This window comes from Heterodontus francisci, chromosome 1, assembly GCF_036365525.1.
Source record: "Heterodontus francisci isolate sHetFra1 chromosome 1, sHetFra1.hap1, whole genome shotgun sequence".
In the NCBI taxonomy this organism is placed as follows: domain Eukaryota; kingdom Metazoa; phylum Chordata; class Chondrichthyes; order Heterodontiformes; family Heterodontidae; genus Heterodontus; species Heterodontus francisci.
Genome location: NC_090371.1, coordinates 20,167,544 through 20,195,513, shown reverse-complemented (window position 1 = coordinate 20,195,513; position 27,970 = coordinate 20,167,544). Strand labels below are relative to the sequence as shown.

Genomic DNA, 27,970 nt, shown 5'->3' with positions numbered 1-27,970 from the left:
TGGAGTTTCACACACAAGCCACCTGGTCGCGGCTGGTGATTATCAGCAGAGAAATAAAATGAAGATTGGCACAGGACTTACAGCACTTGACAGGCCCCAGTCTTGTGTTTGTCAGGGAAATTAAACACGTTCAGACTTTTTCACCTACTTAAGCGGCAGCCGCACATATGGCCTGCAAGTTAAAAATAAAGAAAGTGTGCATACATTATCATACATAATACACTAGCATCCCCATTTAATATGCAAATTTGGTGAAATATTACTGAATACCTTCTGTTCTAAATGAATAAATTTGAATTTGCAATTAGAATAATCTTGTATAATTAATGAAAGCTGTCAATTTCTCTTCATAAGTAATTTGATTAACATGTTGATGGGGCACTTATTGCACTCTTCCAAACTGCCTGGGTTGGCTGATGGAAAAGAATAAAAAAAAGGCGGAGGGGGAGAGAGGGAGGCAGCGCAATCCCACACGGAACGCCATGTCATTAGTAAGGAGCTGAGCGACTCCTGAAGTACGGAACTCCCGGTTAGTGAGGGACACTGTTGACCTGTTGGGAACAATACTGGATAAATTAGCGCTCACAGCAGACTTTAAAAAGTACAAAGAGAAATTGGTTAAATGTCTCACATTTATGCATCGGCCGAGCACTTTCCCTTCACCATTTTTCACCATCAGACTGTTGTTTGTTTCTTGATCCCCTGGGGATAGGGGAGATCTAGCGGATGGCCTACCTGGGTAAATACAACTCCATTGCGTTAGTTCCCAGTCTGCAAATGCCTCGAGTTTAAAATTGTCATCCTTAGTTTCAAGTCTCTCCATGGCCTCGCCATTCCCTTTCTTTGTAATCTCCTCCAGACCTACAACCCTCTGAGGTCTCGATACTCCTCCAATTCTGGCCTCTTGCACATCCACAATTTTAATCGCAGCACCATTTGTGGTCGTAACTTCAGCTGCCTGCAATTCCCTTCTAAACCTCTCCAACTCTCTACTTCTCTCCTCCTGTGTTATGCTCCTTAAGACCTACCTCTTTGACTAAAGTTTTTAGTCACCTGCCCTAATATTGGAGTTAGATTGGGTGGCTAGTTTTTTCAGCCAGCGCAGACATGATGGTCTGAATGGCCTCTTTCTGTGCTGTAAATTTTCTGTGATTCTATGCTAATATATCCTTCTTTGATGGTGTCGAGGTCTGTCTGATGACGCTTCTCTGAAGCACCTTGGGAATGTTTTATTATGTTAAAGGCTCGGTACAAATTAAGTACCCGCCTACACTTTCTGTACTCCTCTGGGGCCTCCGCTGTTTTCAGCGCTCTGAATCTGCCATAAGTCTCCTTTTTTTTCCTGATCCAATCCTCTGTATCCCTTGACATCCCGGGTTCCCTGGACTTGTTGGTCCTACCCTTCACCTTAATGGGTACATGTTGGCTCTGAACTCTCAGTACTACATCATACTGAACTACAACGTATTGAAAGATAAAGGAAAGAACAAACACCTTTCACAACCTCAGGACATCCCAATGTGCTTCACAGTCAATGAAGTACTTTTAAAGTGTAGCTTATATAATATGGGAAACAGCAGAAAATTTGCACACAGCAAGGTCCCACTTGCAGCATTGTGATAACCAGATGATTTGCTTTAGTGATGTCAGTTGAGGGATAAATATTTGTCAGGACACCAGGGAGAACTGTCCTCCTTTTCTTGTGCCATGGGATCTTTTACATCCACCTGAGAGTTCAGATGGGATCTTGGGTTAATGTCTCATCCAAAAGACGGTAATTTTGACAGTGCAGCTCTCCCTCAGTACTACATTGAAATGTCAGCCTATATTATGTGCTCAAGTCTCTGGAATGGGACTGGACCCCATGAACTTCTGGCTGAGTGGAGTTAGCATAACGATTGAGCTAATGACTGATATTCTGCTACAGTATCTTTTAAACTGGATCACTTTGAATAAAGAGGGACATATTCACTGTTACCTGCAGCAGGCTCATATTTATTTTGAGAAGGAACAGCATCTCCTGATAAGTATTGGCCAATTTTTATCACAATGGATTTTGACCCTCCTATGTCTCCTCCACCCCATAAGTCTCCCAATCTATCTGGGAGGATCTAAGACCTATGTCAGCTTCCAGCTCCTCATAGTTTTGGTTTCATTTGTTCCCAGGATGTGGGTGATCCTGGCAAAGCCGGCATTTATTATCCATTCCTAGTTGCCTTATGAAGGTGGTCACATCTATTCTCTTTGAACGACTGTAGTCCGAGTGGTTATGGTGCTCTCATAATGATATTAGGTCAGGAGATCTGGCCCAGTGACAAACTAAAGAAAGACTTGGATTTTTATAGCACCTTTCACAATGTCCCAAAGCGCTTTACAGCCAATAAGGTACCTTTGAAGCCTAAGCACTGTTGTAATGTATGAAACGCAGCAGCCAATTTGTTCACAGCAAGCTCCCAAAGCATTGAGATAAATAACTAGGTCATCCATTTTAATGATGTTGATTGCTGGTAAGTATTGGCCACAAAATTTATATCGGTTAAGTGAGTGGGCAAAAATTTGGCAGATGGAGTATAATGTGGGAAAATATAAACTTGCCCACTTTGGCAGGAAGAATAGAAAAGCAGTATGTTATTTGAATGGAGAGAGACTGCAGAACTCTATGATACAGAGGGATCTAGGTGTCCTGGTACATGAATCACAAACAGTTAGTATGGAGGTACAGCAAGTGATTAGGAAGGCAAATGAAATGTTCGCATTTATTGCAAGGGGAACCAAGTATAAAGGTAGGGAAGTGTTGCTACAGCTGTACAGGGCCTTAGTTAGACAGCATCTAGAGTACTGTGCACAGTTTTGGTCTTACTTTTCTTTCTTTAAAAAGGATATAATTGCATTTGAAGTAGTTCAGAGAAGGTTTACTTGACTGATTCCTGGGATGAAGGAGTCGTCTTAAAGGGAAAGGTTGAGCAAGTTGGGCCTGTATCTATTGGAGTTTAGAAGAATGAAAGGTGATCTTATTGAAACATTTAAGACCCTGAGGGGATTTGACAGGGTAGATACTGAGAGGATGTTTCCCCTTGTGGGGGAATCTAGAACTAGGGGACACAGTTTAAAAATTCGGGGTCTACCATTTAAGACGGAAAATGAGGAGGAATTACTTCTCTTGGAAGGTCGTTAGTCGATGAAATTCTCTTCCCCAGAGAGCAGTGGAGGCTGGGCCATTGAATATATTCAAGGCTGAGTTGGAGAGATTTTTGATTGACAAGGGAGTCAAGGGTCATGAAGGCTATTATGTTTACACCGGGTTGCTGGATATATTATATATCTGACTTATCTCACAGCAATGCATATATCTTACTTGTATTAAATTAAATTATTTACAACACTTTAAAATGTTCTCAGCACTACAAGATCTCAGTACAGTGTCATCGTCAAAAAAGTCTGTGGAACATTCTAGGTCTGTCTCATTTTTGTTTCAGTTTCAAACTCTTAAGCTCCACCCATAGACTTAAGCAATCAAACACAGTGATAAGTGGACAGACTAATACAATCAAACCCAGATCAATCAAACACAACATTTTCCCCCTTTTAACTAAAGACATTATTTTTGAATTAAAGTATTCTAAATATCAAACATATGTACATCAATTTATTTCTTAGTGCTTAACTTGTCTGTTTTCTCTAAGCACAGAAATAGCCTTTGAGGTAGGAAGGTCTCAGGTCTGCGGTTAGATTTACGAAATTGAGGTTGTGGATCTGCTTGATGAGGCAGATGATCAATATCACTCACAAGAAAAGGAAATGTATTCTCATAACTACTCTCCTCAAAATATCCTGGTCTGCTCCTGTGACACTTCAGCACAGATTTCAAACGGCAATCGTCTCAAATTTTGTGAAACTAGTCAAATTGATGTATCAATGCGAGGAGCATGACAGTATCCTTTAATCTCCCTAAATCCAGTAAACAAGGAAAGATACTGGTGTGTATAATCTGCATCATCAATTCCATTAATGTGTGCTCCAGTAGGGTCTTCAAGTTTGAATCCAAGCCTATCGAAAAGGTTTGCCCCCATAGGGCTTCAGGCTTTAGCTACATAAAAAGTGAACCCGTCTAGGGTGACATTTTTGTCATGTACTGGAACTGTGATCGGCCCCGAAACTGGAATGATAATGTCGTCATAAGCTTGAAGAGTGTATGTTGCAGGAGTGACAGAGAATTGCAAAAAATACTGATGGTAGAGTTTGTCACTCAAAATACTTTCACACCAACATTGATAGGAAATGACACTGAGATGCCTGCAATCTCGACTGAGCACTCCTTCAAATGGCCTGTTGCTTTACTTTTTGTGATGGTAAATACATGTTGTACCTGACTCTTAGGAAAAGACTGCCCCACATGTTGAATCAATGATGTCTTTTTCTTTGACGACTTGCATATCTTTGCAAAATGGTTCCACTTCAAACATGAGTTACACTTTTTCCCTCGAGCTGGACATGGCATTGTGACTCAATGAGCATTTCTACAATTTGGGCACAGTCTTGAAGTTAATTGACCGTAATAGTGCACATTAGGATGAGGTTGCTGAGGTCTTCTTGTCCGTAACCCTTGCACTGAACCTGGTAGGTCAAGGTGTGTCTGCAATCCTGAGTCTCTGTGTATATAACCTCTTCAAATGTAACATGGCAGATTCAGTATGGACTGCCAAGGTTATGGTTTTGTCCAAGATTAAATCAACATCCTCCATGAGGAGGCATTCCCTAAGTCTTGGAGTTGAAGTCTTTTCAATTAGTTGGTCACAAATTGTTTTGTTGGCTAGTGTGCTAAATTTACATGTAGCCGCCGCCAATTGCTACAATGCTGTCACTTATTGTTCAATGGACTCACCATGTCCCTGGGATCTCTGGCGGAATGTGTATTGCTCTATCATCACACTTTGGCCCAAAGTATTTTTCGAGAACACTTACTGCTGTATCAAACGTAGACATATCTTCTGTGAGCTGCTCGAATATACGCTGGCTTTCTGCTCTGAGACAATGTGCAAGTATTGCTTCTTATGGTTCGCTGCTATATCTGGGCTGTCCATCTCCATAGTAAGCAAGTAGGTCTTGAATTCTGAAATCCATCGTTCCCAGCACAAGGGAGGATTTCCCAGCATTGAAAGGTCTGGTTCGGGAACTGATAATATTAAATTTTGCTGAATCATCCTCCTAGCCACGTTTTTGTTATGCTGGGTTGCTGGATATAGTATATATCTGATTTATCTCACAGCAATGCAGATAAGTTACTTTTATTAAATCACCAACTAGTTTATTTACAACACTTTAATATATCTCAGCACTACAAGGTCTCAGTACAATGTCTTCTTCCGAACAGTCTGTGTTTTTCTGGAGAACAGTCTTGGTCTGTCTCTTTTTAGTTTCAGTTTAAAACTCTTAAGCAATCAAATACAGTGAACACTGATAAGTGCACAGACTAATACAATCAAACCCAGATCAATCAGACACTACAGGGGGAAAACAAGAAAGTGGAGTTGAGGCCCCAATCAGATTAGCCATGATCCTATCAAATGGCGGAGCAGGCTCGAGGGGCTGAATGGCCTACTCCTGCTCCGAAGTCTTGTGTTCTTTTGTTGTTACAATGGAGAATTCCCTTGGTCTTGTTCGAAATAGTGCCAAAGGGAATCTTTAACTTCCACCTGCAAGGGCAGTCAGGGCCTTGGTTTAACATTTCATCTAAAAGACAGCACCCCCGGCTGTGCAGCGCTCCATCAGCTCTGTATTAAGAGTTCCAGTGGGTATTTTGTATTTAGATATCTACAATGAGACTCAAGCCATTAACTTTCTGAGTTGGTGTCAGAGTGCTATTCACTGATGGTGGTAGTGCCACTCAACAGTGTGGAGGGTATCCTCAATGTGAAGAAAGGTCTTCGTCTCCACAAGGACTTTGTGGTGGTCCCTCACCAAAGCCCATCCACTATCTACAAGGCACAAGTCAGGAGTGTGATGGAATACTCTCCACTTGCCTGGATGGGTGCAGCTCCCACAACACTTAAGAGCGCGACACCATCCAGGACAAAGCAACCCGCTTGATTGGCACTCCATCTACCACCTTCACGATTCACTCCCTTCACCAGCAATGCACAGTGGCAGCAGTGTGGACCATCTATAAGATGCACTGCAGCAACTCACCAAGGCTCCTTCAATAGTAACTTCCAAATCTGCGACCTCTACCACCTCGAAGGACGAGAGCAGCAGATGCATGGGAACACCACCACCTGCAAGCTCCCTTCCAATTCACGCACCATCCTGACTTGGAACAATATCGCCGTTCATTCACTGTCACTGGGTCAAAATCCTGGAACTCCCTTTATTACAGCACTGTCAGTGTATGTATGCCCCAAGGACTGTAGTGGCTCAAGAAGGTGGCTCACCACCAGCTTCTCAATGGCAGAGGGATGCTGGCCAAGCCAGCGATGTCCACATCCCATGAATGAATAAAAAAAAACTCTGATAAATCTTCTGTTAACCTTCTCTACTCAAAGGAGAACAATTTCAGCTTCTCCAGTCTGTCCATGTAACTGAAGTCCCTCATCCCTGATACCATTCTAGTAAGTCTCCTCTGCATCCTTCCTGAAGTGTGGTGTCCCGAATTGGGCACAATATTCCAGTTGAAGCTAAACCAGTGATTTATAAAGGTTTAGCATCTGTCAACAAAACCCAGCAATTGGCAACTGTGATGTTAATGGGTGAACGATTGACACAGTTGTGTGATGTTCCACACTTGGTGAGCTGTGAACAGTTCTGGCCTCCATATTTTAAAAAGAGTCGAGAGGCACTGCAGAAGGCGCAAAACCCATTTACTAGAATCATACCAGAACTGAGAGGTTATGCACACATGTGAGATTCGTCAAGAAGGGAAGAGCCCATGGGATCAAGGGCAATTTGGCAAATTGTATCCAAACTTGGCTTCATGGCAGGAGGCAGAGGATGATGGTCGAGGGTTGTTTTTGCAATTGGAAGCCTGTGACCAGTGGTGTGCCGCAGGGATAGGTGCTGGAACCCTTGCTGTTTGCAGTGTACATTAATGATTTAGACATGAATATAGGAGGTATGATCAGTAAGTTCGCAGATGACATGAAAATTGCTGGTGTCGTAAAAAGTGAGGAAGAAAGCCTTAGATTACAGGACGATATAGATGGGCTGGTAAGATGGGCGGAGCTGTGGCAAATGGAATTTAATCCTGAGAAGTGTGAGGTGATGCATTTTGGGAGGAGTAACAAGGCAAGGGAATATACAATGGATGGTAGGACCCTAGGAAGTACAGAGGGTCAGAGGGACCTTGGTGTACTTGTCCATTGATCACTGAAGGCAGCAGCACAGGTAGATAAGGTGATTAGGTAGGCATATGGGATACTTGCCTTTATTAGCCGAGGCATAGAATATAAGAGCAGGGAAGTTATGATGGAGCTGAATAAAACGCTAGTTAGGCCACAGTTGGAGTGCTGTGTACAGTTCTGGTCACCACACTATAGGAAGGATGTGATTGCACTGGGTGCAGAGGAGATTCACCAGGATGTTACCTGGGCTGGAGCAGTTCAGCTGTGAAGAGAGTCTGGATAGGCTAGGATTGTGTTCCTTAGAGCAGAGAAGGCTGAGGGGGGGACATGATTGAGGTATACAAAATTATGAGGGGCATAAATAGGGTAGATAGCAATAAACCTTTTCCTTTAGCAGAGGTGTCAATAACCAGGGGGCATAGATTTAAGGTAAAGAGCAGGAGGTTTAGAGGGGATTTGAGGAAAAATGTTTTCACCCAGAGGGTGGTTGGAATCTGGAACAGACTGCCTAAAGGGGTGGTAGAGGCAGGAACCTCATAACATTTAAGAAGCATTTTGATGAGCACTTGAAACGCCATAGCAGACAAGGCTACGGGCCAAGTGCTGGAAAATGGGATTCGAATAGATAGGTGCTTGATGGCCGGCGCGGACACAATGGGCCGATGGGCCTGTTTCTCTACTGTATAACTCTATGACTCGAGGAAAAATTAAACAGACTGGGGCCCTTTTCTCTAGAAAAGAGAAGACTGAGGGGTGACCTTCTCAAGGGCAATTAGGGATGGGCAACAAATGCTGTCCTTGTGAATGATGCTCATATCACATGGAAGATTTTTTAAAAAGCCCGCGAGAAGTCTTCAAAATTATGAAAGGGTTTTACAGGATAAATGTGGAGAAGATGTTTCCTCTGCAGGCAAGACCCGAACTGGGGGCCATAAATGTAAGGTAATAAAGCCAATAGTGAATTCTGGAGAACTTCTTTACCTAGCAAGTCGTTTGCTACCATAGGGAGTAGTTGAGGCGAATAGCATAGATGCGTTTCAAGGGGAAGTTAGATAAACGTAAAAGAGAGAAAGGAATCGGAGGATATACTGAGAGGGTTAAATGAAGAGGTGCGTGAGAAGGCTCATGAAACAGGCCCTTCGGCCCACCGAGTCTGTGCCGACCAACAACCACCCATTTATACTAATCCTACATTAATCCCATATTCCCTACCACATCCCCACCTTCCCTTAATTCTCCTACCACCTAGCTGCACTAGGGGCAATTTACCATGGCCAATTTACCGATCAACCTGCAAGTCTTTGGCTGTGGGAGGAAACTGGAGCACCCGGCGGAAACCCACGCGGTCACAGGGAGAACTTGCAAACTCCGCACAGGCAGTACCCAGAACTGAACCCAGGTCGCTGGAGCTATGAGGCTAACCACTGCGCCACCCCATCTAGAAGAAATGTCAAAACCTTTAGATGCCTGAACAATGGGGTTACTAACTCTGGTCAGATGGATTTCTGGAGGTTTTGTGAGCTGACCTCCCATTATCAACCAAACCGCTTGAGTTGAACAGGAATATTTTCCCATCTCCAACATTTTTATCACAAATACATTCAAGAAAATGAAAAGAAACTCATAATTTTTCCAGTGCTCCTTTAATTTCTCCTTTGGGTTTGCTCACAGCAGTGTCCGGGAGATTAGTTTTTAATTATTGGAGACCGTAGGACAATCCGAGAGGGTTGGCAAGCCTACAATGAACAAACCTTTTGACATATGCTGCTGAGGTGTTGCTGTACTGACTTCACCTCTTACCTCCCAGCCACATCTTTGTTTTAAGTTTTTGGTGTAAGGTTTGGAAGCTGTAAATCATTGTGACAAACAGCTGGGGGTCACCCCTGAGGTCACAGTTAGAGAGTATGCTCAGGCAGTTGAACGTGCAGTCACAGTGCAGAAACAGTGAGCGGTAAGCTACGTTTGGGCAGAGGGAGCCTTTTCTCATTTTAATGTCTGGGGCGCTGGGACCCCGACAAGGTCTGGCATGTTTAACCCAACTGCCCAGCCATATGACAGGCTGTGTCAACCACAAATCGACTGCAAAAACAACAGGGCATCCAACTGAGAATGATGAATGGAACAGATTTTGTAAAGGATTAAGCTTTTATTGCCTTCACCCAGCAAAGGGCGAGAATGGGAACTTGCTACCACCAGGCGTATTTGAGATGAAAAGCACAGACACGTTTAAAGGGATGCTAGATAAGCACATGAGGGAGGAAGGTATAGAAGGATATGTTGATAGGGTGAGATGAAGGAGGATGCGATAAGGTTTGTGTGGAGCATATACACTGGTAAGGACCTGTTGGGCTGAATGGCCTGTTTTTTTGTGCCATGTATTCGATGAAGTTCTATGCAGTTGTGTGTCTTTAAACTCCTGAGAGAGTTCCGGGCCTGTGTAGACCTCTGTGAGAAAGGGAAGGAGAGAGTAATGAGGAGAGTGGAAAGGAAAGGAATGAGAGAAATTGGAAATGGCAGAGGGGAAGGAAATGAGAGGAGGAAGTACTGGAAAGGATGAGGGAGAGGAAATAGGAGCATGAGAAAGCCGGCAGGGATCCTGTAGCCGGGCGGAAAAGTCAAGCGGAACTCCGCCTCGGCACTTTGGAGCCCCCCAGCACAATTTAATGGCATTCGGGCACTTAACTGCCCAGTGCTGGGATCCCCATCTCTTTAAGAATGGGGATCCCGCCTCCAAAAGCTGACAGTCAATCAGAGGACGGACAGTTCAGTAGTATCAGCAATGCCACTGGGATTTAGTCACAGGGTGGCGGGAAGGTGACGGGCACTCCGCACCCGCCACCTTCCATTCCGACTCCCGGAGGCCCATAAAATTCTGCCCAGAGAATGGGAGGGAAGGGGGAAAGAGAAAGAAATAAAAACAAGAAATGCTGGGAATACTCAGTAGGTCTGGCAGCATCTGTGGAGAGAGAAGCAGCGTTAACGTTTCAGGTCAGTGACCCTTCTTCAGAACTAGCAGATATGAGAAATGTGAAAGGTTTTAAGCAAGTAAAGCGGGGTTGGGGCAAGAGATAACAAAGGAGAAGGTGTATATAGGACAAGGTCACAGAATAGCTGACCAGAAAGTCGTGGAGCAAATGCAAACAATATGTTAATGGTGTGTTGAAAGACAAAGCATTCGTACAGATAGGGTGTTAATGGACTGCAAATTGAACAGCTGCAAGTACAAACATGAAAAATAACAATGGGTAGGCAAACTGAACAAACCAAGATAAAATAAAATAAACACAAAAAAAATTAAAAAAGAAAAAAGAACTAAAAATACAAGTAAAATGGGGGGCCCGTCATGCTCTGAAATTATTGAACTCAATGTTCAGTCTGGCAGGCTGTAGTGTGCCTAATCGATAATTGAGATGCTGCTCCTCGAGCTTGCGTTGATGTTCACTGGAACACTGCAGCAATCCCAGGACAGAGATGTGAGCATGAGAGCAGGGGGGAGTGTTGAAATGGCAAACAACCGGAAGCTCACGGTCATGCTTTCGGACTGAGCGGAGGTGTTTCGCAAAGCAGTCACCCAGTCTGCGTTTGATCTCCCCAATTAGAGGAGACCACACTGTGAGCAGCAAATACAGTATACCACATTGAAAGAAGTATAAGTAAATCGCTGCTTCACCTGAAAGGAGTGTTTGGGGCCTGGGATAGTGAGGAGAGAGTGAGGAGATAGTGAGGAAAGAGAAAGGAAAGCGAGCAGAGGAAATGAAGATATAGAGGGAATGAAAGAAAAGAGAGGAGAGAAAAAAGTAAATGAAAAAAGGATAATAGAATTAGTAAAAAATGAAGAGAAAGTGGGGGATAGAATAAAAGAGCCATAAAAATAAGACGAGAGAAAAGGACAGGGTTAAAAAGGAGACAGAAGATGAGATACAAGAAAAAGTGTCCAAAGCACCATGTGGTGATGCAGCAGGTTATTACACTGCTCAGTGCAATAGACTATTACACTGGATGATACTGTAGTTTAGTTTAGTTTAGAGATACAGCACTGAAACAGGCCCTTCGGCCCACCGAGTCTGTGCCGACCAACAACCACCCATTTATACTAATCCTACACTAATCCCATATTCCTACCACATCCCCATCTGTCCCTATATTTCCCTACCACCTACCTATACTAGGGGCAATTTATAATGGCCAATTTACCTACCGACCTGCAAGTCTTTTGGCTTGTGGGAGGAAACCGGAGCACCCGGAGAAAACCCACGCAGACACAGGGAGAACTTGCAAACTCCACACAGGCAGTACCCGGAATCGAACCCGGGTCGCTGGAGCTGTGAGGCTGCGGTGCTAACCACTGCGCCACTGTGCCACAATATATTATGCGAGTTAATGCAGTGGACTATTACACTGGATCATACTGTAGTTTATTACACTGCTTGGTGCAGTGGACTATTACACTGGATGATACTGTTGTTTATTACGCTGGTTGGTGCAGTGGTCTATTACACTGGATGATACTGTGGTTATTACACTGCCTGGTGCAGTGGACTATTACACTGGATGATACTGTTGTTTATTACGCTGGTTGGTGCAGTGGACTATTACACTGGATGATACTGTGGTTATTACACTGCCTGGTGCAGTGGACTATTACACTGGATGATACTGTAGTTATTACACTGCCTGGTGCAGTGGACTATTACACTGGATGATGAAATAATATATTATGCGAGTTAATGCAGTGGACTATTACACTGGATGATGCTGTAGTTTATTACACTGGTTGGTGCAGTGGACTATAACACTGGATGATACTGTAGTTTATTACGCTGGTTGATGAAGTGGACTATTACACTGGATGATACTGTAGTTTATTACGCTGGTTGATGAAGTGGACTATTACACTGGATGATACTGTAATTTATTACTCTGGTTAATGCAGTGGACTATTACACTGGATGATACTGTAGTTTATTACGCTGGTTGATGAAGTGGACTATTACACTGGATGATACTGTAGTTTATTACGCTGCCTGGTGTAGTGGACTATTACACTGGATGATACTGTAGTTTATTACGCTGGTTGATGCAGTGGGCTATTAAACTGGATGACCCTGTAGTTTATTACGCTGGTTGATGAAGTGGACTATTACACTGGATGATACTGTAGTTTATTACGCTGGTTGATGAAGTGGACTATTACACTGGGTGATACTGTAGTTTATTACGCTGGTTGATGCAGTGGGCTATTAAACTGGATGACCCTGTAGTTTATTACGCTGGTTGATGAAGTGGACTATTACACTGGATGATACTGTAGTTTATTACGCTGGTTGATGAAGTGGACTATTACACTGGGTGATACTGTAGTTTATTATGCTGGTTGATGCAGTGGACTATTACACTGGATGATACTGTAGTTTATTACGCTGGTTGATGAAGTGGACTATTACACTGGGTGATACTGTAGTTTATTACGCTGGTTGATGCAGTGGACTATTACACTGGATTATACTGTAGTTTATTACGCTGGTTGATGCAGTGGACTATTACACTGGATGATACTGTAGTTTATTACGCTGGTTGATGAAGTGGACTATTAAACTGGATGACACTGTAGTTTAATATGCGAGTTGGTGCAGTGAACTATTACACTGGAAGGTACTGTAGTTTATTACGTTGGTTGATGCAGTGGACTATTACACTGGATAATACTGTAGTTTATTACACTGGTTGATACTGTGGTTATTACACTGCCTGGTGCAGTGGACTATTACACTGGATGATACTGTGGTTATTACACTGCCTGGTGCAGTGGACTATTACACTGGATGATACTGTAGTTATTACACTGCCTGGTGCAGTGGACTATTACACTGGATGATGCAATAATATATTATGCGAGTTAATGCAGTGGACTATTACACTGGATGATGCTGTAGTTTATTACACTGGTTGGTGCAGTGGACTATAACACTGGATGGTACTGTGGTTTATTACGCTGGTTAATGCAGTGGACTATTACACTGGATGATACTGTAGTTTATTACGCTGGTTGATGAAGTGGACTATTACACTGGATGATACTGTAGTTTATTACTCTGGTTAATGCAGTGGACTATTACACTGGATGATACTGTAGTTTATTACGCTGGTTGATGCAGTGGACTATTACACTGGATGATACTGTAGTTTATTACGCTGGTTGATGAAGTGGACTATTACACTGGATGATACTGTAGTTTAATATGCTGTTTGGTGCAGTGAACTATTACACTGGCTGACACTGTAGTTTATTACGTTGGTTGATGAAGTGGACTATTAAACTGGATGACACTGTAGTTTAATATGCGAGTTGGTGCAGTGAACTATTACACTGGAAGGTACTGTAGTTTATTACGTTGGTTGATGCAGTGGACTATTACACTGGATAATACTGTAGTTTATTATACTGGTTGGCGCAGTGGACTATTACACTGGATAATACTGTAGTTTATTACACTGGTTGATACTGTGGTTATTACACTGCCTGGTGCAGTGGACTATTACACTGGATGATACTGTGGTTATTACACTGCCTGGTGCAGTGGACTATTACACTGGATGATACTGTAGTTATTACACTGCCTGGTGCAGTGGACTATTACACTGGATGATGCAATAATATATTATGCGAGTTAATGCAGTGGACTATTACACTGGATGATGCTGTAGTTTATTACGCTGGTTAATGCAGTGGACTATTACACTGGATGATACTGTAGTTTATTACGCTGGTTGATGAAGTGGACTATTACACTGGATGATACTGTAGTTTATTACTCTGGTTAATGCAGTGGACTATTACACTGGATGATACTGTAGTTTATTACGCTGGTTGATGCAGTGGTCTATTACACTGGGTGATGCTGTAGTTTATTATGCTGGTTGATGCAGTGGACTATTACACTGGTTGATACTGTAGTTTATTACGCTGGTTGATGCAGTGGTCTATTACACTGGGTGATGCTGTAGTTTATTGCACTGGTTGGTGCAGTGGACTATTACACTGGATGATACTGTAGTTTATTATGCTGCCTGGTGCAGTGGACTATTACACTGGGTGATGCTGTAGTTTATTACACTGGTTGATGCAGTGGACTATTACACTGGATTATACTGTAGTTTATTATGCTGCTTGGTGCAGTGGACTATTACACTGGATGATACTGTAGTTTATTACACTGGTTGATGCAGTGGACTTTTACACTGGATGATACTGTAGTTTATTACGCTGGTTGATGCATTGGACTATTACACTGGATGATGCTGTCATTTATTACACTGGTGCAGTGCACTATTACACTGGATGATACTGTAGTTTATTATGCTGGTTGATGCATTCAACTATTACACTGGGTGATTCTGTAGTTTATTAGACTGGTGCAGTGCACTATTACACTGGATGATACTGTAGTTTATTACACTGCTTGGTGCAGTGGACTATTACACTGGATGATTTCTCATTTAGTCTTAGGGGCAGGGAACTCCACCAGTGCTTGTACTTTTGCTGTGCTTGGCAACACTTGTCCTTTCCCTACTGTCTGCCCTAGGTAGGTTATCCGCGCTTTTGCAAATTCACTTTTAGCAAGGTTTTATCATCAGAAAGCTGGCTGTTATTTTCTAAACTGAGCTTTTAGTTGTTCCAAATGGTCCTTCCAAGTGTCACTGTATACCAGCACATTGTCATGGTAAACGAAACAGTTAGGAACAATGGCTATCACTTGGCTCATTAGTCTCTGGAAAGTTGCTGGGACAATTTTTAGCTTGAATGGCATCACTCAGCATTGGAAAAGACTGTCTGGTGTGACAAAGGCCTATATTTCTTTAGCTTGGGGTGTTAAAGGAACCCGCCAGTATCCCTTTAACAAATCTATTTTGGTAAAAAAAACGTGGTATTGTCAATACAATCTTTCAAGTAAGGAATTGGGTAGGATTCTGCCTTTGTTACTGCATTAACCTTTCTGCAGTCAATGCAAAATCTATTTGAACCATCAGGTTTAGGCGCTAACATGACTGGGGAACTCAAGCTGCTATGACTGGGTTCAATTAAGTGGTTTTCCAACATGTTTCGGATTTCTGCTTTCACCTGGGCCTGTTTCTCTGGGCCTAAGCGATAAGGATGCTGTTTTATAGGATGTTGCTTGGGCTGGAGCATTTCAGATATGAAGAGAGACTGGATAGGCTGAGGTTGTATTCCTTTGAGTGGAGAAGGCTGAGGGCGGACCTGATTGAGGTATACAAAATTATGAGGGGCATTGATAGGATAGATAGGAAGAAACTTTTTCCCTTAGCAGAAAGGTCAATAACTAGGGGGCATAGATTTAAGGGAAGGGGCAGGAAGTTTAGAGTAGATTTGAGGATAAGTTTTTTCACCCAAAGAGTGGTTGGAATCTGGAACACACTGCCTGAAGAGGTGGTAGAGGTAGGAACACTCACGACATTTAAGAAATATTTAGGTGAGCACGTGAAACGCCATAACATACAAGGCTGTAGGCCAAGTTCAGGGAAGTGGGATTAGTTTTGGACGGGTGCTTGATGGTCGGCACAGGCAGGTTGGGCCGAAGGGCCTGTTTCTGTGCTGTAAAACTCTATGACTCTACATCCACAATCATAAATGGATAAGGTTGTACATCCTGGCTTGTCCCTACAGATCCCTTTAAATGCTGTGAGTAGTCTTGTTAGGTCTCCTCCTGTTTCTGCATCTAAATATGAAAGCATAGTGTCGAATCTCCCTAACCATTCAGTGTTAGCTAACTGGATAGTAGGAGGTTCAATTTGGGGACTACTTAGAACTCCTTCTGCCTCATCCTCACTATTCCTTTCGTCCTTCACTGTCCCTACTACCTGACATGTCTGTGCTTGCTTATCCTCCTGCCGGCGATGATATTTTTTCAACATATTGATGTGCCACAGCCGATTCTTTTTCCGGCAATCTGGGCTGTCAATCAAATTATTTACTAATCCTTTTGATTACTCTATATGGACCACTGAACTGTGCTTTCAGTGGTTCACCCTGTAAAGACATTAATACTAACACATGCTCCCCTGGTTGAAATGTTTGGGTCTTGACATGCTTGTCTGCCCATTTCTTCGTGGTTGTTTGGGAAGTTTTCAGGTGTCCCAGAGCCATTTTGCAGACTCTCATGAGCTGCTCCTGGAACACAGGTACATATCTAACACAGAATATTCATCCCTCTGTTATTAAAACCTTTCTTTGATTAGTTTCTCTTACCTCATGTCCATAAACTAATTCAAAAGGACTAAAGCCAGTAGACGCTTTAGATGAATTGCTGGTGGCAAACAAAAGAAATTCCAGTCCTTTGTCCCAACCATGGGCATATTCATGAGAGTATTCCCTGATCATCGTCTTGACTGTCTGATGGTACCGTTCTAAAGTCCCTTGGGTTTGTGGGTGGTATGCTGCAGACTTTAACTGTGTTATACCTAAATTATTCATAACTTTCTGGAAAATTTTAGGCATAAAATTGAAACCTTGATCTGACTGGATCTCAATTGAGTGAAGAACTGGGTTAACTTCTCTACCACTACCTTGGCAGAAATTGTTCTCAAGGGAATGGCCTCTGGTAACCTAGTAGCCATATCCATAATAGTGAGTATATATTGATGTCCCACTTTTGTTTTTGGTAAAGGTCCCACACAGTCTGCCAACACCCTACTAAATGGTTCCCCAAAAACTAGTATGTGAATTAGAGGTGCTGGTTTCATTGCAGGTTGCGGCTTTCCCACAATCTGACACGTATGACACATTTTACAACACTGCGCCATGTCCTTGTGAAGACCTGGCCTGTAAAAATGTTGACTTATACATGCTTGGGCCTTCTGGATGCCTACATGTCCTGCCATAGTAATTTCATGGGCTATCCTTAATATTTCCCGGCGATACTCGGGTGATACCACTATCTGGTGAACTACCGTCCATTCTTCATCCGCAGGTCTGTGAGGTGGTCTCCACTTCCTCATCAGAGTACCATTTTTAATATTGTAGCATTCCAGAACTCACTCTTCCTCAGCTTCAGATTGAAGCATTTGTGACACTTTACTTAACTCTGGATTGGCTTGCTGAGCCTTGATCAGAGTAGACTTATTCAACATCTCCTTCGGATTATCCAAATCCCTCAAAAACGTTTCAGATAGCCAAATATCTGTCTGTGGTGCCAATTTGACCTCTGATAATGGAACTTGTTTAGCCATTGCTCAGGTCGATACACATGAAGAAAATATTCCTGGAATATTTTCCTGCAACTGTTCTGTCTCCTTGACTTCACTTATTCTTTCCGTGACTACTAGAGAAGCTACTACTTTCACTCCGGCCAATTCATTCTCCAGGAATAGGTTAACTCCGTCTATAGTCTATGAACTCCTGCAGTTACCATTCCAGACATTAGGTCATGCTCCAGGTGCTCCCAATACAAAGGTACGGGTATATACTCCCTGCCGATACCATTCACTAAAACCTTGGCATTCAATGTGCTTTATGGCGAAAAAGTCATGTTTTTCCCCAGCAAAAGAGCTTGGGTGGCTTCTGTATCCCTAAATATAACTATAGGTTTACCTGCCTCACTTGAGGAATAAGGAGTTACTTTTGCTTTGGCAAGAATTCCCTATAACTCTCAGGTATCTTCTTCACATCCCCCATGCTTACAACAGTTTTTTTTTACTTGGCCTTATAGCTCCAGTCAGAACTACAGCTTGATCTGTTGACTTTCGGTCAGGGCCTCTTTCTCTGTATTGGCCATGTGTACCCCAATAAGTTCCATGGGTTTACCCCGTAACCTCCAGCAATCCACATGAAGGTGTCCCACCTTTTGGCAAAGGAAACACTGAAGCCTCCGAACCTCACTCCCACCCTCAGCACTTTCCTTTCTGGCCTGAGGAGGAGATCCCGATATGTTCCAGCTGTCCCTTCTCATCTCTGGCTACTTGCCTTCCTTCCATCCTCCCACCTTCTATGCTTCTCGGGTTTGTGGGGGTGACAGAAAAAGGGTTTGGACTTGTAATCATCAGCCATCTCAGCTGCCTGCCTAGCTGCCAAAACTTCTGGTTCGATACATGGGTTCTTACTAATAGAGGGAGTAAATTTTTTAATTCCTCCAGGAAAATTAGTTCCCTAAGGGTCTCATACATGGCCTCTACCTTTAGTACCTGCATCCAACGATCAAAATTAATTTGCTTTACACTCTCAAATTCTATATAAGTCTGCCCAGGCTGTTCCGGAGTTTCTGAAATTTCTGCCTGTAAGCAGCGAGGATAGCCTTTTTTGCCATCTCATAATCTGCAGAAGCCTCCTCAGAAAGCATGGCATAAACTTCATGATCTCTGCTCTCAACCCTGCTTTGTGTGAGCAGTGTCCAGTTTTCTTTTGGCCACCTCATCTGTTTAGCTAGCTTGTCAGAAGAAATGAAAAATGCCTCTACGTCCCTTTCCTCAAACTTCGGGAGGGCTTGCACAAATTTAAACAGCTTCCCACTGGGTCCTGGTTGGAGTCAGATTCTTCCTCATCAGAACCTTCTTTGGTGTCAAGGTTACCCTTTTGTTTTATTTCCAGCCTTTTTAATTGGAATAACTTTTTATCACTCCCTTTCTCTCTCCTGCCTCTCTTCCTTTTCCTTTTCTCCTTGCAATTCTAGTTCCAGCTTCTGAAATGCTCTTTCTTTTTCCTTTTCTTCTCTTTCCCTTGCCCTTTCTCTCTCCTGCCACTCTGCTTACTCCCTTTGAAGTGCCCTTTCTTTTTCCTTTTCCTCTCTCTGAAATTCTAGCTCTAACTTTGTCCTGTCCCACTGAATCTGTACCAGTAATAATAAAAACAGAAAGTACTGGAAATACTCAGCAGGTCCGGCAGCATCTGTGGAAAGAGAAACAGAGTTAATGTTTCAGATCTGTGACCTTTCATCAGAGCTCTTATTTAGTGAATCTGTGCCAGAGTTACCTTGTCTTCTTCTGATTCTACTTGTCCATCTGGCTCTTTTACTTCAATCTTCAGCTGTCTGGCCACTAGTCTCCGAATTTCAGTTCTTGTAGCTTTTGATCTAATATCTACTTTCAAGTGCTCAGCCATACCTAACAGCTCGCCAGCGGAAAATGCCTTTACAGAATCATAATTTATTTCAGAGTGCTGCACAAACACACTTGCATCAATAGTAGCCATTTCGGTAGTATAAGCTTTACTCTAATGCACAAAATACCTGGCGTTTTCCTGTTCCCCTTTTCAATTATTCTTCTTTTGGGCCTCCTTATCTCGAGAGACAATGGATACGCGCCTGGAGGTGGTCAGTGGTTTGTGAAGCAGCGCCTGGAGTGGCTATAAAGGCCAATTCTGGAGTGACAGGCTCTTCCACAGGTGCTGCAGAGAAATTTGTTTGTTGGGGCTGTTGCACAGTTGGCTCTCCCCTTGCGCCTCTGTCTTTTTTCCTGCCAACTACAAAGTCTCTTCGACTCGCCACAATTTAGCCCTGTCTTTATGGCTGCCCGCCAGCTCTGGTGAATGCTGGCAACTGACTCCCACGACTTGTGATCAATGTCACACGATTTCATGTCGCGTTTGCAGACGTCTTTATAACGGAGACATGGACGGCCGGTGGGTCTGATACCAGTGGCGAGCTCGCTGTACAATGTGTCTTTGGGGATCCTGCCATCTTCCATGCGGCTCACATGGCCAAGCCATCTCAAGCGCCGCTGACTCAGTAGTGTGTATAAGCTGGGGGTGTTGGCCGCTTCAAGGACTTCTGTGTTGGAGATATAGTCCTGCCACCTGATGCCAAGTATTCTCCGAAGGCAGCGAAGATGGAATGAATTGAGACGTCGCTCTTGGCTGGCATACGTTGTCCAGGCCTCGCTGCCGTAGAGCAAGGTACTGAGGACACAGGCCTGATACACTCGGACTTTTGTGTTCCGTGTCAGTGCGCCATTTTCCCACACTCTCTTGGCCAGTCTGGACATAGCAGTGGAAGCCTTACCCATGCGCTTGTTGATTTCTGCATCTAGAGACAGGTTACTGGTGATAGTTGAGCCTAGGTAGGTGAACTCTTGAACCACTTCCAGAGCGTGGTCGCCAATATTGATGGATGGAGCATTTCTGACATCCTGCCCCATGATGTTCGTTTTCTTGAGGCTGATGGTTAGGCCAAATTCATTGCAGGCAGACGCAAACCTGTCGATGAGACTCTGCAGGCATTCTTCAGTGTGAGATGTTAAAGCAGCATCGTCAGCAAAGAGGAGTTCTCTGATGAGGACTTTCCGTACTTTGGACTTCGCTCTTAGACGGGCAAGGTTGAACAACCTGCCCCCTGATCTTGTGTGGAGGAAAATTCCTTCTTCAGAGGATTTGAACGCATGTGAAAGCAGCAGGGAGAAGAAAATCCCAAAAAGTGTGGGTGCGAGAACACAGCCCTGTTTCACACCACTCAGGATAGGAAAGGGCTCTGATGAGGAGCCACCATGTTGAATTGTGCCTTTCATATTGTCATGGAATGAGGTGATGATACTTAGTAGCTTTGGTGGACATCCGATCTTTTCTAGTAGTCTGAAGAGACCACGTCTGCTGACGAGGTCAAAGGCTTTGGTGAGATCAATGAAAGCAATGTAGAGGGGCATCTGTTGTTCACGGCATTTCTCCTGTATCTGACGAAGGGAGAACAGCATGTCAATAGTCGATCTCTCTGCACGAAAGCCACACTGTGCCTCAGGGTAGACGCGCTCGGCCAGCTTCTGGAGCCTGTTCAGAGCGACTCGAGCAAAGACTTTCCCCACTATGCTGAGCAGGGAGATTCCACGGTAGTTGTTGCAGTCACCGCGGTCACCTTTGTTTTTATAGAGGGTGATGATGTTGGCATCGCGCATGTCCTGGGGTACTGCTCCCTCGTCCCAGCACAGGCATAGCAGTTCATGTAGTGCTGAGAGTATAGCAGGCTTGGCACTCTTGATTATTTCAGGGGTAATGCTGTCCTTCCCAGGGGCTTTTCCGCTGGCTAGGGAATCAATGGCATCACTGAGTTCCGATTTGGTTGGCTGTATGTCCAGCTCATCCATGACTGGTAGAGGCTGGGCTGCATTGAGGGCAGTCTCAGTGACAGCATTCTCCCTGGAGTACAGTTCTAGGTAGTGCTCAACCCAGCGGTCCATCTGTTTGCGTTGGTCAGTGATTATGTCCCCCGATTTAGATTTGAGGGGGGTGATCTTCTTGATGGTTGGCCCAAGAGCTCTCTTCATGCCATCATACATTCCTCTGATGTTTCCGGTGTCTGAGGCCAGCTGAATATGACTGCATAGGTGTTGCCAGTAGTCGTTTACGCAACGCCTAGCTGTTCTTTGTGCAGTACTTCTGGCTGCTTTAAGTGCTGCGGATGTTAAATCGCTGGGGGCTTTCTTGTAGTTCAAAAGTGCAATGCGCTTAGCGGCTATGACAGGTTCCAGCTCTTCATTATGAGATTGAAACCAGTCTGCATTTCTCTTCGCACTTTTGCCGTAGGTGGTCAAAGCTGACTCATAGATGGCGTCTCTGATGTGGGCCCACTTGGTCTCAGCATCCCCTGTGGGAGTGTTTTGAAGGGCTGTTACAAGTGAATTTAGAAATTTTTGTAACAGCTGTGGGTGAGAAATTCTGCTCGTGTTGATGCGCGGGTGGCCCTTCTGCTTGGAATGATGCAACTTCTTTGGTCTGAGTCTAACCTTGCTGCACACCAGGGAGTGGTCGGTGTCGCAGTCCGCACTGTGGAAGCTGCGTGTGATTTGAACACTGTTTAAGGCGGCTCGCCTTGTGACAATGAGGTCTAGCTGGTGCCAACGACGTGATCTTGGGTGCCTCCATGAAACCTGGTGACAGGGTTTAGTGTGAAAGAACGAGTTGGTGATGCAGAGGTTATGATAGGTACACAACTCAAGCAGTCTCTGCCCATTCTCATTCATCCTTCCAACGCCATAGCGCCCAAGGCAGGAGGGCCATGAGTCATGGTCGGCCCCAACCCTGGCATTAAAGTCCCCCAGCAGGAATAGGTGTTCGGTGTTGGGGATGCTGCTAATGATGTTATGGAGTTGTTCATAGAACTGGTCTTTAGCTTCAGGTGCGGAACAGAGTGTTGGAGCATAGATGCTGAGTAGGTGTACTGGACCAGAGGTGGTGAGCAGTCGGATGGACAGTATGCGTTCCGAGCCATTTGAGGGAGGCTCTATCTTGCTGAGCAAGGAGTTTCTGATGGCGAAGCCCACTCCATGCTGTCTTGGTTCTTCAGGATCCCTGCCCTGCCAGAAGAAGGTGTAGTCTTGCTCTGCTAGAGAGCCACTCGCGGGGAGGCGAGTCTCCTGAAGTGCTGCAATGTCCACATTGAGTCTACTGAGCTCGTTGTTAATGATGGCGGTCTTCCGAGAATCGTTGATTTGTGTAAGGTCTTCCGACAGGCCAGGACACATAGTTCTGACGTTCCAGCTTGCAAAACGAAGGGCTGGTACCTTCTTTCCTTTTTTCATGTTGTTTGGTGCGGTGTATCAGTCCACCTTTCGGGCAATGACCCTGAGCTCCAAGCACCCATTGAAGCAGGCAAACTGTGGCGGGACAGAACCTTATTGACCGGGGGCTGCCCGGTTTGAGGCGGGCGGTAGCTGTCCAGTGAGGTGCAATGACCTCTCCCACCGACAAAGGCAACCCGTGGCGCCCAGTTTCTACGCCAATTTATCTGGACTTATAACCCGTAACTGCTGCCTTCCGTGTTGTTTTAGTCGCTGTGAGGCAACTATGGAGTGACCTCTCCATGGCGCATGCCTGGGCAAATTTATGGGGGTTGAGAGTTGCCCAGTCGTCAAAACCCCCCTCTCGGCCTTTCTGGTGGGGTCCAAAGGAGTGCAGGACACGACGTTTGGTACCAGTATGGCTGCAGGAACTGCCGGAAACATGCCAAAGGTGACACATGACCGCCTACGGGGTTCCGCTCCGGATTTTCTGTTAGGGTTTACTCCCTTAGCCTTGGTCTCTCCCGAGACGCCCACAAGGCAGTGGGGTTGTTGGGGCCCCTACACAGGTGTAGGATGGTGCCGGTGGGAGGAGGGGATGCAAGGGGGAGGGGTAGAGGGAGGGGGTGGGGGGGGGGTGCAGGGGAAGGGGGTGCGGGGTGAAGATGGTGCGAGGGGGGGGCGGGCTGGGACGGGGTTGTGAGGGGGTGAGCTGAGAGGGTGGAGCAGGGAAGGGGACGGGGGTGGGGGGGGGGGTGGAAGGGGGGTAAAGGGGGTGGGAGGGGGGTGGAATCTGGTGCAGGTAATAAGCCAATTATTATTACCCCACTTACAATTGCACTTCACTGGCTTTGGGTTATCCCAGACAGAGCCCCCAATTATATGTTACAACCGAGGTTGGAAGAATGTACTGTCTTTCTCTAATTCCACTTCATCACTGGTTACAATATATATTTAAATGTTTTACCCAGTTACCGATGTGGCCAATTATATACTTTATATTAGTTTCAGAATAAATATCCGCCAATCAGATTTCTTTAATAAGCAACAAAATTGTTAATTTATTATAAAATAAGACTTAATCAGTAAAGATGCAAAGCTTATTAACACAGTTTGAAATATGAAAGTATAAATATATTCCCTTCTAAACAACCCAACACCCACATATACACAGTGGTTAAAGAAAAATAAAGAAGCTTTCTCTGCAGAGGTCAACTTTACACAAACAAAAATAGTTTCGTCAAATACTTGTTAATTCTTGAAGAAAAGAAGGATATGATATGAAATGTTCCAGATGACTTTTGGTCTGGTGTCCGAGTACACGCAGACAGGTGTCACTAGACACATGTGGTTGTCACTGGGATCTTTTTAGAAGCAGTTTGTTTAAGAGACGTTGATGAATAGTCTTGCAGGCCTTTCAGGAGAATTACTGCATCAGTGGGTTCAGCTATCACACTGGATTAAATTCAGATTTTTCAACACAGGTGACAAAGTATGTGTTGGGTGGCTTCTCTATGAGCAGGATACACGCCAACTGCACTCCAAACAATCCAAAAATGAAACCTAAAATCTCCTGACTACCATAAATCTAGACATGTGACGTCTCTGTAAACAACTCCATAGTCCATAAGGCTCTGGCTGTTCATTTAGCTTAAGACATGTGACTTGTAGTAAGTGTTTGTTTTTAAACCAAGTCCCAAGTGTCCTTCCAGTGACCCCTTTTCAAAAAAATAAGTCCAGCATCTCCTCCGGTATTTTAAACACAAGTCCTCAAAAAATATTAATAATGGAAGCATGTTCATGACACACTGGATAGTGCAATGGGTTATTTTTTTAAAATTCATTCTTGGGATATGAGTATAAGGCCAGCATTTATTGCCCATCTCTAATTGCCCTTTAAGAAGGTGATGGTGAGTGCCTTCTTGCCATGCAGTACATGTGGTGTAGATATGCCCACAGTGCTTTTTTTCTGTGCTGGTTTGATGCAATTGAGTGGCTTGCTCTGCCGTTTCACAGGGCAGTTAAGAGTCAACCACACTGCTGTTGCTGTGGAGTGACATGTAGGTTAGACTGGGTAAGGACTGCAGATTTCCTTCCCTGATGGTCTTGATAGGTTTTTACAACAATCCAGTGTTTTCATGATCATTACCAATGAGACTAGCATTCGATTGCAAATTTACTAATTAACTGAATTTAATCCCCCCAATTGCTGCAGTAGGATTTAAACTAGAACGTGCAGTAGGTTGTTGCAATAGATGGTATAGTAGGTTACTACATTGGATGATGCAGTAGGTTATTACACTGAATGGTAAACAAAAAGAAAAATTTGTAAAACAACAAAACTGAGGCTCATGGAATAGAAGAGTCAGTGTCCAATTGAATAAAAATTGGGCTTAAAGACAGAAAACAGCAAGTCGTGGTAAATGGTTGTTTTTCAGACTGGAGGATGGTAGGTAGTGGTGTTCCCCAAGGATCAGTGCTGGGACCACTGCTTTTTTTTGCTATATTTAGTGACTTGGATCTTGGAATACAGAGTAAAATTTCAAAATTTGCCGATGGCACCAAACTTGGAGGAGTGGCAAACAGGATGATACGAAATGCCTACAACAGGACATAGATAGGTTAACAGAATGGGCAGATAAGTGACAGGTGGAATTTAATGAAGGCAAGTATATTGGCAGAAGGGATAGGGTGAAGCAATACAGATTTAATGGCGCAATACAGATTTAATGGCACAATTCTAGACATTGAAGGAACAGAGGAACCTGGGGATACAAATACATTGATCTTTGAAGGTGGCAGGACATATTGAGAGAGTGGTTAGCAAAGCATATGGGATCTCGGGCTTCATAAATAGAGACATAGAGTACAAAAGCAGGGAATCTATGCTGAACCTTTATAAAGCTCTGGTTATGCCCCAACTAGGATATTGCGTCCAGTTCTGGTCACCACACTTTAGGAAGGATGTGAGGCTCCTTGAGAGGGTGCAAAGGGTAGCAGAATGATTCCAGGGTTGGGGGATTTCAGTTACAAGATTAGGTTACGAACATACGAACATATGAATTAGGAGTAGGAGGAGGCCACTTGGCCCCTCGAGCCAGCTCCGCCATTAAACAAGATCATGGCTGATCTGACTGTAACCTCAATACCACATTCCCGCCTACCCCCAATAACTTCTAACCCCCTTGCTTATCAAGAATCTATGTACCTCTGCCTTCAAAATATTCAAAGTCTCTGCTTTCACCGCCTTTTGAGGAAGAGAGTTGCAAAGACTCACGGCCCTCTGAGTGAAAAATATTTTCCTCATCTGTCTTAAATGTGTGACCCCTTATTTTTAAACAGTGACCCCTAGTTCTAGATTCTCCCACAAGGGGAAACATCCTTTCCACATCCACCCTGTCAAGACCCCTCAGGATCTTATATGTTTCAATCAAGTCGCCTCTTACTCTTCTAAACTCCAGTAGATACAAAAATCCATTTTTATAACTCTTCAGTTTTCGTTCTTGCATTTTTAATCACTGCACTTCACGTGAGCATAACACACTGATTAATTCAGTGGTTTATTACATTGATGATGCATTGTCTTATACTGGATGATGCAGTAGATTGTTACACTGGATGCTGCAGAAAGGTTATTGCACAGGGTGATGCAGTAGCTTGTTACACTGGATGTTGCAAGTGATTATTACACTGAACGTGCATTAGGTTGTTACACTGGACAGGACACTGAGTTATTAAACTGATTTGTGCAGTAAGTTATTACCTTGCATTATGCAGTAGGCTATCCCACTGAATAGTGCAGTAAGTTAGTGCACTGGCTGGGGCAATAGGTGATTACTTGGGATGCTGGACTAGTTTATTACTAAGTGTGGCAGGTTGTTACACTGGAATTTGCAGTCGGTGATTACATCGGAGGGTGCAGTAAGTTATCACACTAGATGATGCAGTAGGTTATTACACTGGATCATTCATATGTTGTTGTTCTGAGTGGCGCAGCAGATCATTATACTGGGTGGTGCAGAGGGTGTTGTACATGACAGTGCAGTAAATAATTACACAGGATTATGCAGGAGGTCATTAAACTGGTTTGTTATACTGGTCAGCACAGGAGGTTAGCTTGTGTACTGGAGTGGGTAATTACCTTGGATGGTGCAGCAGGTGCTGGGTGACGTCGTGGGTCATTACACTGAATGGTGACGTGAATTATTACATTGGATGGTGCAATAGGTTGTTCGACTGGGTGGTGCAGCAAGTTATTATGCTGGGTGGCGCAGTGGAGGTGCATTAGTTTATTACATTAGATAGCATGGTGGTTTATTGCACTGGATGGTGCAATAGGATATTACATTTGCTGTTGCAGTAGGAAATTACACTGGGTGATGCAGTAGATCATTACAGGAGATGCTGCAAGTGGTTATTACATTGAATGTGCAGTGGGTTATTGCACTGGATGTTACAGTGGATTATTACATCTGGTAGTGCAGTAGGTTATTGCACCTGGGTGGTGCTGTGAGTTATGACAGTGGATGGTGCATTAGATTATGACACTGGCTTGCAGCACTTAGCTGCTGTCTGTAACAGTGCATGAGGATGGATAAACACTTTCAAGAATAGTGAAATTACTTCCAATCAAATGAAAGATAGCCCCCTCAGTAGCTCAGTTGATAAAGGAGGCACTGGGATGACATTTTATTAGTAGTCATTGCGGTATTTGGGCTTAACATTAGCATTTAAGGAGAAAGTGGGCCTTCTCCTTGTCCCCAGGCAGTCTACTTCATGATCCTACTCCAACACCAGTGTAAACTCTGCAAGTTTGGCCCAGTAGACATGAAGGAACGGCAATATATATCCAAGTCAGGATGCTGTGTGACTCAGAGAGGAACTTGGAGTTGATATCAGGTCTTGAGCAGAATTGGATGTGACAAATCGTTCGCCCCATTAGTTGAATAGCCGACAACACGCCTTCAGCTCAGCATTAAAATTCGCCACTTCAGTGACGTAGTGGAGAGGTCCAGCTTACCAAAATGTTAAAAGCCAGAGCCATCAGAAGGCGAAAGCAGAAGAGAAATACCCAAGGTTCCTCATCCCTGCAAAGTTCTCCCTCCAATCTAAGTTCTTCTTTTCTAAGAATTATAGAACCTTGC

At 44.0% G+C, this 27,970-nt stretch overlaps 1 protein-coding gene and 1 long non-coding RNA gene across 13 annotated transcripts in view; one reads left to right on the top strand and one right to left on the bottom strand.

The window, feature by feature from the left end:
- LOC137374610 (transcription factor COE3-like) overlaps window positions 1-27,970 on the top strand; it is a 517,803-nt gene that overhangs the window by 191,182 nt on the left and 298,651 nt on the right. The gene's annotated exons all lie outside the window — the stretch shown is intronic.
- Window positions 95-3,441, bottom strand: LOC137374582 (uncharacterized). Its single transcript, XR_010975854.1, has 3 exons — window positions 3,356-3,441; window positions 632-735; window positions 95-172 (listed from the first exon to the last, which is right to left on the bottom strand). It is a non-coding gene; the product is annotated as an uncharacterized lncRNA (long non-coding RNA).